The sequence below is a fragment of the Triticum urartu genome, chromosome 4, assembly GCF_003073215.2.
Source record: "Triticum urartu cultivar G1812 chromosome 4, Tu2.1, whole genome shotgun sequence".
NCBI lineage: Eukaryota > Viridiplantae > Streptophyta > Magnoliopsida > Poales > Poaceae > Triticum > Triticum urartu.
The window spans coordinates 281,271,949-281,284,523 of NC_053025.1; positions in this window are offsets into that span (position 1 = coordinate 281,271,949).

Below are 12,575 nucleotides of genomic sequence, written 5' to 3' on the forward strand. Positions count from 1 at the left end.
GTATGGGCACACACACAAGAAAATAGCTAGCAAGCTAACTAGCTATCCATCCATCCACATGAGCACACACCACGCCACACATGCATGGCCTTCTGGCTACTAGCTCACTCGGCCACTCGGCCACGTGCATGCATGCCCGAGCATTCATACACACATATACGAGGCCAGATGCCGGCGGCACTGACCTTAGATACAGCTCCAGGAGCACTTTGTACTGTCCGATGTAGACCCGCTCCCGGTCCTATCAGCAGTAGTCTTACCCTCACACTAAGCCCTTGTGGCATCTGTCGACTCGCAAGACCCCCATGAGAATACCACGACAAAAGTGGCTCATTTTCTTCCTATCAAACAATCTATCACAGCAGCTCAGTTGGCAGAGCTATATACCTCCAGGATTTTCTCCTTGCACGGCATTCCGCAGTTGATATCTTCATATCGTGGAAGCATCATTACTTCTAAGTTCTGGGATTCCTTCCAGAAGGCCATGGGCACCAACATTCGCTTTAGCACAGCCTTTGATCCTCAAACTAGTGGACAAGTTGAGCTAGTCAATCAAATTCTTGAAGATATGCTCAGGGCTTGTGTTATCTCATTCGGTATGAAGTGGGAAGATTGTCTTCCATATGCCGAGTTCTCCTACAATAACAGTTTCCAAGCGAGTTCGGGCAAGGCCCCATTCGAGATTCTCTATGGCAGAAAGTGCCGTACTCCTCTTAATTGGTCAGAGACTGGTGAACGCCAACTTCTTGGCAATGACTTGATCACAGAGGCTGAAGAAATGTGCAAAGTCATCCGTGAAAATCTCAAAGCCGCGCAATCGCGCCAGAAGAGTTACTATGACAGCAAGCATCGTGACTTGGCTTTCGACATAGGAGACCATGTCTACTTCCGCGTCTCTCCAATGAAAGGCACTCGTCGCTTCAGTATCAAAGGGAAGCTTTCCCCTAGATACGTGTGTCCTTTCAAGATCATTGGCAAAAGAGGCGACCTCGCCTATCAACATGAGCTTCCATCCAACTTTGCAAACATGCACGACGTGTTTCACGTGTCACAGCTTCGCAAGTGCTTCAAGATGCCTGAGCGCACCATTAACTTCGAAGAGATTGATCCCCAAGAAGACCTGTCTTATCATGAGCATCCCGTTGCTATTCTTGAAGAAACTGATCGCAAGACTCGCAACAAGTCTATCAAATTCATGAAAGTGAAGTGGTCACATCATTCCGACTGAGAAGCCACCTGGGAACGCGAGGACCACCTCCATTCCGAATATCCGGAGTTCTTTCAGTCCTAGATCTCGGGACGAGATCCTTTCGTAGTGGTGGAGTGTTGTAACACCCCGGATGTAACTTGCCATATTTGTACTCCAACTCTTGCCATTTCCAGCTTTAAGTTATGATTTTTCCTTTCGTGGTTGGGTTTGTCTTTGTTTTGCATTTTGTTCATGTCATGCATTTCATATCATGTCATCATGTGCATCTCATTTGCATACGTGTTCGTCTCATGCATCCAAGCATTTTCCCTGTTGCCCGTTTTGTGATTCGACAATCCTACGTCCTCTAGCGTCCCCTGTTGCCTCTTTTCGTGTGCGGGTGTTAAAATTTCTCGGAATGGACCGAGATTTGCCAAGCGGCCTTGGTACACCACTAGTAGAATGCCTGTAAAGTTTCGTGCCATTTGGAGTCCGTTTGATACTCCAACGGTTAACCGGGGAACCGTAAAGGCCTCATGTGTGTTGCAGCCCAACAACCCTCCAAGTCAGCCCACAAACCCATCCAAACCCCCTCCATCCTCTCGGCCGTTCGATCACGATCGCGTGGCCGAAAACCACACCTCATTTGGACTCTCCTAGCTCCCTCTACATATAAATATGTGCACCCCTCTCAAATTCCGGGTCCCGAAACCCTAAATTTCCCCTCCGTGCCGCCGGACAAATCGCACTGCTGCCCCGCACCAGTGAACCGCCGCCACGTGTCCCCGTCCCCTGCGCACCGCCGCGGCCTGCCCGAGCCCGCGGGAGGCCCGCGCAGGCCCGTTCGGCCGTCTCCCGCAGGATCGCCGCCCGCCGTCGCCCGGATCTCGCACCGCCCAAGCGGATCCGTCCTTCGTCGGCGCACCTCGCCGCGCCTCAAGACCGGCCGCCGCCTCTGTCGCCGACAGACGCTGGCCACCTCTGGCCGCCACACCATCGCACCGTGCCGGTGACCGCGCCATCGCTCCGCGCTCCTCTCCGGCGTCCTACCGCAGCTCCGGCCATCCTCTCAGGCGAGAACTCCGGCCACCATGGCGACATCTCCGACCACCTCGTTTTCTGCGCTCCCCGATCGAGATCTGAAACCCTAGGTTGACCCCGTTTTCCTCCTAAGTCCCTAACATTTTCAGCTCATGTTCATTGCATCGTAACTTCCTGCTCGTTTCTCCGTTTTGGGCATGCAATATATCAAAATGTTCATCAAGATGTGCTCTTCATTTTGTTCCATTGTGACTTGCTTGTTTGAGTCCATATTGATGCCCAAATTGTTGATGCAAGAGGGCTATAAAATGTTAGTTCCTGTTACTTAGCAGATTATGAGCATTTGTCATTTTTGCTACATTTGTTGTGTGCTTTCTATGGGCATGAGCTCTACATGTGTTTTGGGCTATGCCATGTCGTCTTTACAGGGGTGTATTCCATGTAATTTGGTGATCAATGTGGTGACTAGCACAAGCATGCAAAGTAGCTCTCGTGATATTGCTGATTTCAGTGACTTAGAATTTCACTGTCATTTCCCTGCTATTATTTTTTATGCCATGTATTCATGTTGCTACAGAGAGATCCATGCTTCTTTTGAGTATGTTCAGTACGGATGATTTTGGCATATGATTGTGCTCTATCCAACCATGTCCCTGTTTGCATTTATGGAGTGCCCTATCATGACTCAATCTTGCTCTACTTTTGCTATAAAATGTTCCTGGCAGATTGTTTACATGTTAATCAATTTTGCCAAGGCTGTTGTAATTGATCCATGAATGCTATAATCTTGTTCTTGCCATGGTTAGTTTTTTGAACATGTCTTCTTGCTGGTAGTATACTTAGCTTGTCATGAAATGCCTTGTGTTGAGTGCATCGAGCGCGCAAACGTGCCTTCATAACTCTGTTTTTGCCATGTCCAATTTTCTGCCAAGTCTGAATCTGTTAACGAAACTTGCAATGTTTACATGGGTGCCATCATAACTTCTGATCCTTTTTGGCTTATGGTCACTAAGGGAATTTTGTTATATGCTTTGAGTAGATTCATGCCGTGCCTTGCTTTGCTATGTCATGTTCCTGTAGCATGTAGTTTTCTTGCTCTAAACATTGCTTCCTGATGTTAATTCCTGACATGTTAGTATTTTCACCAAGTCTGTGAAGGTGATATCTTTTGCCCTTTTGCAATGCTTGTTTGAACCTGCTCTTGTGTGATTTAGCCGTAGCTCAGTGTTAATCTTTTGTCAAGCATCTTAAGTAGATCAGTACCATGTGATTTTTTGCTATGTTGGAGTGCAGTAGCTTAGTTTCTTGTTGCATTCTAGATGGCATCGTGCTGTTAATCGCATAATTGTGCCATTACTGTTTTGCTTGCCATTTGCAAACCGTGCATCCATTTCCGGTGATCTTTATATGGATTTCGACCGAAATCAACTCATCTTTCTAGCGGCGCACTTGGTTTTCAAAGTTGAGGCCTGGTTCAATCTTTTCCTCCTGGAGCACGCATATGCATTGCATATCACATCCCGCATATCATGCCATGTTTTGCATCATGTTGCTTGCGCATTGCACCTTGATTGATTGTTGGTCCTTTGCTTCTCTTGCCTTGGGTAGAGCCGAGAGACAAGTTCGTGATCTAGGAACCCGTTGAGTACGCTTACGAGGATCAAGCTTACGTCAATTCGGAGAACTTTGCAGGCAAGATGACCATACCCTTGAAATCACTTCTATCTTTGCTTGCTAGTTGCTCGCTATATTGCTATGCTGCGATACCCACCACTTGCAATATCATGCCTCCCGTATTGCCATGTCAAGCCTCTAACCCACCTTTCCTAGCAATCCATTGTTTGGCTATGTTACCGCTTTGCTCAGCCCCTCTTATAGCGTTGCTAGTTGCAGGTGAAGATGGAGTTTGTGCCTTGTTGGAACATGTTTATTTGTTGGGATATCATTATTATATCTTGTTTACTGTAATGCATATATATACTTGGTAAAGGGTGGAAGGCTCGGCCTTATCCTTGGTGTTTTGTTCCACTCTTGCCGCCCTAGTTTCCGTCATACCAGTGTTATGTTCCTTGATTTTGCGTTCCTTACGCAGTTGGGTTATAATGGGAACCCCTTGACAGTTCACCTTGAATAAAACTCCTCCAGCAAGGCCCAACCTTGGTTTTACCATTTGCCACCTAAGCCTTTTTCGTTTGGGTTCCGCGGACTCAAGGGTCATCTTTATTTTAAACCCCCGGGCCAGTGCTCATCTGAGTGTTGGTCCAAAACAGAGCCACTTGCAGCGCCACCTCGGGGAAACTTGAGGGTTGGTTTTAGTTGTACGTAGTGTTCATCCGGTGTGCCCTGAGAACGAGATATGTGCAGCTCCTATCGGGACTTGTCGGCACATCGGGTGGCTTTCCTGGTCTTGTTTTACCATTGTCGAAATGTCTTGTAACCCGGATTTCGAGTCTGATCGGGTCTTCCTGGGAGAAGGAATATCCTTCGCTGACCGTGAGAGCTTGTGATGGGCTAAGTTGGGACACCCCTGCAGGGTTTTGAACTTCTGAAAGCCGTGCCGCATGTGTAGCCGTGATGGTCTCTTTTTAGCGGAGTCCGGGAAGAGAACACTGTCTCGTGTTATGCTTGAACATAAGTAGTTTTAGGATCACTTCTTGATATTTATAGCTTCTCGGCCGTGCTTTGCTCTTCTCGCTCCCATTTGTGTAAGTTAGCCACCATATATGCTAGTGCTTGCTGCAGCTCCACCTCACTACATTTTCCTACCAATAAGCTTAAATAGTCTTGATCGCGAGGGTGTGAGATTGCTGAGTCCCCGTGACTCACAGATTACTTCCAAAAACCAGATGCAGGTGCCGATGATGCCAGTGCAGGGGATGCGACCGAACTCAAGTGGGAGTTCGACAAGGATACATGACATTACTATGTTTCCTTTCCAGACGATCAGTAGTGGAGCCCAGTTGGGGGCGATCGGGGATCTATGCATTTGGGGTTGTCTTTATTTTGGTTTCGTAGTCGGACCTTGATTGTATTCTGGATGATGTGATGCTATATTTATGTATTGTGTGAAGTGGTGATTGTAAGCCAACTCTTTATCCCCTTTCTTATTCAGTACATGGGATGTGTAAAGATTACCCCTCTTGCAACATGCCTACTATGCGGTTATGCCTCTAAGTCGTGGTCCGACACGTGGGAGATATAGCCGCATCGTGGGAGTTACAATGGTGTGCCAAATACTGTTGTTTCAAATCATGATACTAAATTTCTTAGCCACTTTTGGAGATGTTTATGGGCTAAGTAGTGGACTAAACTGCTTTTTAGTACTACTTGTCACCCCCAAACTGATGGACAAGCTGAAGTAGTCAATATAACATTGTCTACTATGCTTAGGGCTGTTTTGAAGAATAATAAGAAAATGTGGGAAGAATGCTTGCCTAATATTGAATTTGCTTATAATCGTTCATTGCATTCTACTACTAAGATGTGGCCTTTTGAAATTATGTATGGTTTCCTACCTCGTGCACCTATTGATTTTTTGCCTCTTCCATCTTCGAAGAAGGCTCATTTTGATGCGAATGAATGTGTTGAATTGATTTTAAAAATGCATGAGTTAACTAAGGAAAACATTGAGCGTATGAATGCTAAATATAAACTTGCTGGAGATAAGGGTAGAAAACATGTTGTGTTTGCACCTGGAGATCTTGTTTGGTTACATTTGCGTAAGGATAGATTTCCTAATTTGCGCAAATCAAAGCTAATGCCACATGTTGATGGTCCTTTTAAGGTGTTAGAGAAAATAAATGATAATGCATATAAACTTGAGCTGCCTGCAGATTTTGGGGTTAGTCCCACTTTTAACATTGCAGATTTGAAGCCTTATTTTGGTGAGGACGATGAACTTTCGTCGAGGACGACTTCATTTCAAGAAGGGGAGGATGATGAGCACATCAATACCATTGTTACACCAATAGCCCCTGCTGCTATACATACTGGACCAATTACTAGAGCTCGCGCACGCCAATTGAATTATCAGGTACTTTCGTTTCTTGGTAACGATTCTAATGTTCATGAGAATGTGATGCTGCCTAAATTGGATACATTTGTTTTGCTTACAAATGAAGGGCCTAGCTTGGACAAGAAAGATGAACCTTGGAGCAAGTTCAAGAATGGATATGATGGCATGCGCAAGGGGATCAAGAACGGAGTTACAAGTGATGATTTCAGGTCTTTGAAGCCACCATAAGGAGTGCATGAAGCCTTGGACGAAATATACAAGATGCCACTTCATAAATTTCGTCCAGAGGCTATTCTAGGTGCTGTGTCACATAATTATTGGGCCAGGCCCATGTATTTTCAAAATACTTAAGTATAGGCTGTTTCTATAGTCTGTATGTGTGGGGAAACAAGAGTTAGGGTTGGTTTCGGACCCCTCCTCAAAGGGCCACAAAATCCCCCCTCTTCCTCCATATATACATCCCTTAGGGCGTCGTTTAGACTTTGGGTTTTGTTTAAATTAAAACTTTGCCATAGCTGCAACTTCGCGTACTTCGTTTGTGTCCAACGACCAGACCAAGACGTCACAGAACCCCACCTTCATTAATAAAGCTTTCCTCTTTTATTCGCAATATCTAGATTGCAATCTCAGTTTCTTGCTTGTTCTTTGTTTGCTCGCAGGAAATAGACCCTCGTGGTCAGGTTGATCGTGCTCCGGCGTGGACAATAACCCCTTGGAAGTTGGTTTAGCGATTGCTAAGGTGCGACGTCTTGCACGTTCGTAGTCGGATCGTCAAGGTCGAGTCCCACTGAAAACGATGGCCACCATCTCATCGAAACATCGGGACACCTTTGCCTCTATCAGGTCCCAGGCAGGAGGCCTAGACTCTTCGGTCGTTGCTTCTGTTGTGCTAGCCTTCTTAAGGCATCCTTGTTTAACTTATGTCTATACTCAGATACTGTTTGTTCCGCTGACTCTTGTGTATCGAGCTTTCGTATTCGAGCCCTCAAGTCCCCTGGCTTGTAATATAAAGCTTATATCATTTTAATTTGTGTCTGGAGTTTTATTGTTGTGATATATTCCCGTGAGTCCCTGATCTTGGTCATACACATTTGCGTGTATGATTAGTGTACGGTCAAATCGAGGGAGTCACAGGGGCCCGACCTTAGAGCCTGACCTCGTCAATTCGTCCAAATTATTTCTGGCCGAATACCGCCTAGGCCCGATTTCGAGCGTCCCCAAAGCGGTCGTACTACAGGTCAATCCCGAATACTCGGAAAATTTGGACCCAACAGACTCTCTAACGGCTGGTCCTCGGTCATGATCAGATCAGGCTTAAACCCGATATCAGGGAAATTTATATCCCGCCTGTCACACACCTCGTTGCCACCACAGAGGATTTGGCTAAAGACTCTCAGTCACCAATCTTAAAAACAAATTGTGTTAGGGTTCTCGATCACCCTGCCTAGGCTTCTACCCAGAGCCTGATGTTTGTCCCGAACAGAGCCCGGAGCCGAGCCTCTACTCGAAGCGTCACCTTGAGTCCGGACAACAAGATTCGGTTATGTCAGGACCCCGATCCTAAGTCACACCGTTCTAGCATGTAACATATCATATCACTTTGTGACATCACGCACGGTATTCCCATGGTTGCAGCCTTACCTTGGCCGGGACCATTTGCACCTTTTGGCTCACTTATATGATTGTGTCGCTAGCATCCATGTGATAGAGAACCCGTGCCGACAGGACTAGTCGTAAACCCAAGGTGGCACAAACGTATAGGGACATGCATACATAACCCAGCAATGAACGTGTCGGTCATCAATGTATGAACCCAAGTCGTAGCAAGCTACAAGGACTTCAAGGAACAACGCGTGACATTTCCCCAAAGGGACAGACACTGGCACAAAGAAGGATACATGCCGGCAAACCTAAGTGTTCCGGAGCAGTAGCGAACTACCATGGCTCAGTGTAAGCACTAGGAGACATTTCCCCATAAGGAAGGCTACCAAGAATAAACTACCAGGTGTCAGACTCCACACATAGCAATACACGTTACACGTACGCATAACATGCACGATATGTGTAGATAGAACATGACATCACAACATAACTCAACAATGCATATAGATAAAGGCCCAGAAGAGCCAACATAGCATTATATTACAAACAGGGGTCACATGACCCACCATTCAGAGCATACAAGCAACAGAAGCATAAGATGTATGAGTACTTACAACTAAAAATGAAAAAGGCTAAGAAGCCTGACTATCTACAAGACCATCCCTTGGGTACAAGATTGTAGTGGAGGTAACAAGCTAATCGTCGAAGTCCAGGAGGAACTACTAGTGAGACAGAGGTCTCATATGCAAAACATAAATTACGCAAACATGAGTACAAATGTACTTAGCAAGTCATACATCGGTGTGGCGACCCGACCCGAATGGATCAAGTGCTCTGTGCTCAGGTGTCATCCCTGGATCAGTAATGCTGACACCACACAGTACATCGAAGGATTTATAGCAGAGTGGCAATCACACACTTATTACATCGTTGTCTCAAAGAGAACTTATTACAATAAATATGGCTTAAGGCCATCTAGTGTCGATAACAGCGGAAGACTCGGAAGATAAATGGGCCCATCAACTCCAACGGCATCACTGAGTATAGAACCACGACCTAAAAGCACCTTACTCATCGTCTGAAAAGTCTGCAACATCAGAAGTTGCAGCCCGAAAACGGGTCAGCACATGGAATATGCTGGCAATGTAACACATAGAGAGTAACGGAATGAAACAGCTATACTATATGCATATATGGCTGGTGGAAAGCTCTATGGTTACAGTTTTGCGTAAAGCCAGTTTTTCCCTACTGCAAAGGAATAAATTTATTTAACTATCATGGTGGTTGTGAAACATCGAGAATGGTTGACAGCATTCCGATCCCAATTAAGTGAACAATTAAAACCCAACAACATTAATTAGAAGTAACATGATGAGATTCACATGATATTCAAGTACTAGATACTCAAGATGTCCATAACCGGGGACACGGCTAATCATGATTAGTTTATACACTCAACAGAGGTTTGCGCACTTTTCCCCACAAGACTCGATCGCCTCCGTTGGATTTCTCGCACTACATGGTGTTTGAGAAACGGATGACCGAGACATAGCCTTTCAGAAGCGCTAGCACCTTACGATCGGGTAGACCGGTACACCTACATCCCCTACATCTGCTAGTCTACCACTGTAAGAGTTCGCACAACTTAGTCAACTATGCCAGAGCCCATAATGGCTTGTGGCTGCACACGGAAGTTTCTAGCATGAAAGATCTTATGATCCCTTTGAGCCTAGGTGGCGGTCCAAAAGAAAACAGGCAAGTCCTGGAAACCCCAGGTGCCTCAATCCACCCAGATGTGTGTTTAAGTTGCCACCTTAGATAAACCATTAAAATTATCAACTCACATCTGTCATGGATATCACTCACCCAATCCACGTCTACTAGCATAGCATGGCATAAGAGCAAACGTAGAAGTAACTCCCAAAGGTTTCATAGTAATACAGGTGATAGGTACTACCTCATCTACTTCCCATCCCACAATTTATTTAGATCCTAATCATGCAATGTGAGAGGATTGATCTAATGCAATAAAACATGGGTGGTAGAAAAGGTATGATCAAAGTGTTACTTGCCTTGCTGATGATCCGCGAGACCTAGGGAATCGAAGTAACAAGCGGCGCGATCCGGGTGATCTATCGCAGACAAACAACAAGCATACAATAAGTACTCATCTAATGCACAGGTAAAACTCAAATAGAAGATCTAACCAGAATGTTCAACTTAAGAACCCTGGTTGGCAAAAGAATCAAATCAAACGAAGCAAAAGAAATCAAACGGCGAAAGAAAACAACTTCATTCTAGTAATCTGGATCTAGGGAAAATTTTACAGTAGAAAAAACTTGTTTAAGTTGATTATTCGGAAAGAGGGTTTCGAGATGAAACTCTAGGCGCTTGAATCGCCTGATTCCGATAAACAAGCGAAAAGAAAGACTAGAATGAAGATCGGATCTGAGATCACGATCGCGGAATAAATCCGACGAAAAGAAAGAGACGAACGGTTAAACGAACGGACGTTCGTTAACCGAGAAAAATCGGTGATCACGTTCGTTAAGACGAACGGTCAGAAAGAAGAAAGAAAACCGATCTAGGGTTTCGGAAGAAAACCGAAACAAAAACCGGAAGAAAAGAAAAGAACCGGAACGGTTTCAAAAAAATAAAAACCGAACCGAGGCGAGGGTAGGGTGGCGCGGCTACCTCCGGCGAGGCTCCGGTGAGGCGGGGTGCAAGGCGGCGGCGGCTAGGCGGCGGCGGCGGCGACGGCGGCGGCTGTGGCTGCGGCTTGGGAGGAGAGGGGGGGGTTATGGGGTATTTATATAGCTGAGGGGGGGGGGATTTACTTGGGGTAGGGGGCAAGAAAAAGAGGGAAAACAAAACAAGGAAAGGGGGCTAGCCTAGAGTCCTAGAAGGACTCGGCTAAGAGGCGAGGCGGCGGCCTGGCGCCTGGCGCACGCGCGCAGGGAGGCTGGGGCGCAGCGGCGGCTGGCTGGGCCTTTGGCCCGGCTGGCCTGGCGGGTGTTTTTTTTTAAAATAGTTTCGCACGCAGAAAACAAAGAAAAAGAAAACTAAACGGACTCCAAAAATTCCTAAAGTAATTTTTCCCCGACTCCTAAAAATGAGTCGAACAAAATGAACTTTACTCCGGACCTAAAATGCAATTTTTGAAAACATGCATTTTTCCCTATCCAAATAAAATGCGAATAAACTCCGGCAAAACCAAAATTTGATTTATTCATTAAATCTTCATTTTTCCTAAGTTTGGGAAAGTCATATTATTCCCTCTCTTATATTTTTGATATCGGAAAATAATTGAAGATGAAATAAATAAATCAAATGATCCTCTTTTCAAATTTGAGAAAACTCTCAAATATGGAAATAACGAAATCTCCAACTCTCTCCGAAGGTCCTTGAGTTGCGTGAAATTTCTAGGATCAACCAAAATGCAAGAAATATGCTATGCATGATGATCTAGTGTATAACATTCCAAATTGAAAATTTGGGATGTTACAAACCTACCCCCCTTAAGATGAATCTCGCCCTCGAGATTCGGGTTGGCTAGAAAATAGGTGAGGGTGGTCTTTGAGCAAATCTTCTTCTCTCTCCCAGGTGGCTTCATCCTCTGAATGGTGGTTCCACTGAACTTTGCAAAACTTGATAACCTTGCTGCGAGTAACTCTGCTGGCAAACTCGAGAATCTTGACTGGTTTCTCCTCATACGTTAAGTCATCCTCCAACTGAATCGCTTCGAGTGGCACGGTATCTGTTAGAGGTATCTCCGCCATCTCGGCATGACATTTCTTCAGCTGAGAAACATGGAATACATCATGAACTCCTGACAGTCCCTCTGGTAATTCCAACTTATAAGCGACTTCTCCCATACGTTGCAAGATCTTATATGGTCCAACGAAACATGGTGCTAACTTTCCCTTAACTCCAAAGCGCTTAACTCCTCGAAGTGGGGATACTCGGAGATAAACTCGGTCTCCGGTTTCGTAAACTGTCTCCTTGCGTTTAGAATCTGCGTAGCTCTTCTGCCTGGACTGGGCTACCTTGAGCCTATCGCGAATCAACTTAACTTTCCGTTCAGACTCCTTAATCAAATCTGGTCCAAAGAATTGACGGTCTCCAACTTCGTCCCATGACAACGGTGTCCTGCACCTTCTTCCGTATAAAGCTTCGAAAGGTGCCATCTTCAAACTGGTTTGGTAATTGTTGTTATAAGAAAACTCCGCATACGGCAAGTTATCGTCCCAGCTAGATCCATAATCTAGTGCACAAGCTCTCAGCATATCTTCCAAAATCTGATTGACTCTCTCGGTCTGTCCATCTGTCTGCGGATGAAAAGCTGTGCTGAACTCTAGTCTGGTTCCTAAAGTTTCATGCAACTGATTCCAAAACTTTGAGGTAAATTGGGTTCCTCTATCTGATACGATACTCCTCGGAACTCCATGCAAACAAATGATCCTAGTCATGTATATCTTTGCCAACTTAGCACTGGTGTAAGTGGTCTTAACTGGAATAAAATGTGCTACCTTTGTCAAACGATCCACTACTACCCATATCGAGTCATAGCCTGCTTTCGTCCTGGGTAGTCCTGTGATAAAATCCATGCCTATCTTATCCCACTTCCATTCGGGTATCGACAATGGTTGTAACAATCCTGCTGGCTTCTGATGCTCTGCCTTTACTCTCTGACATACGTCACAAACTGCTACATATGCTGCAATATCC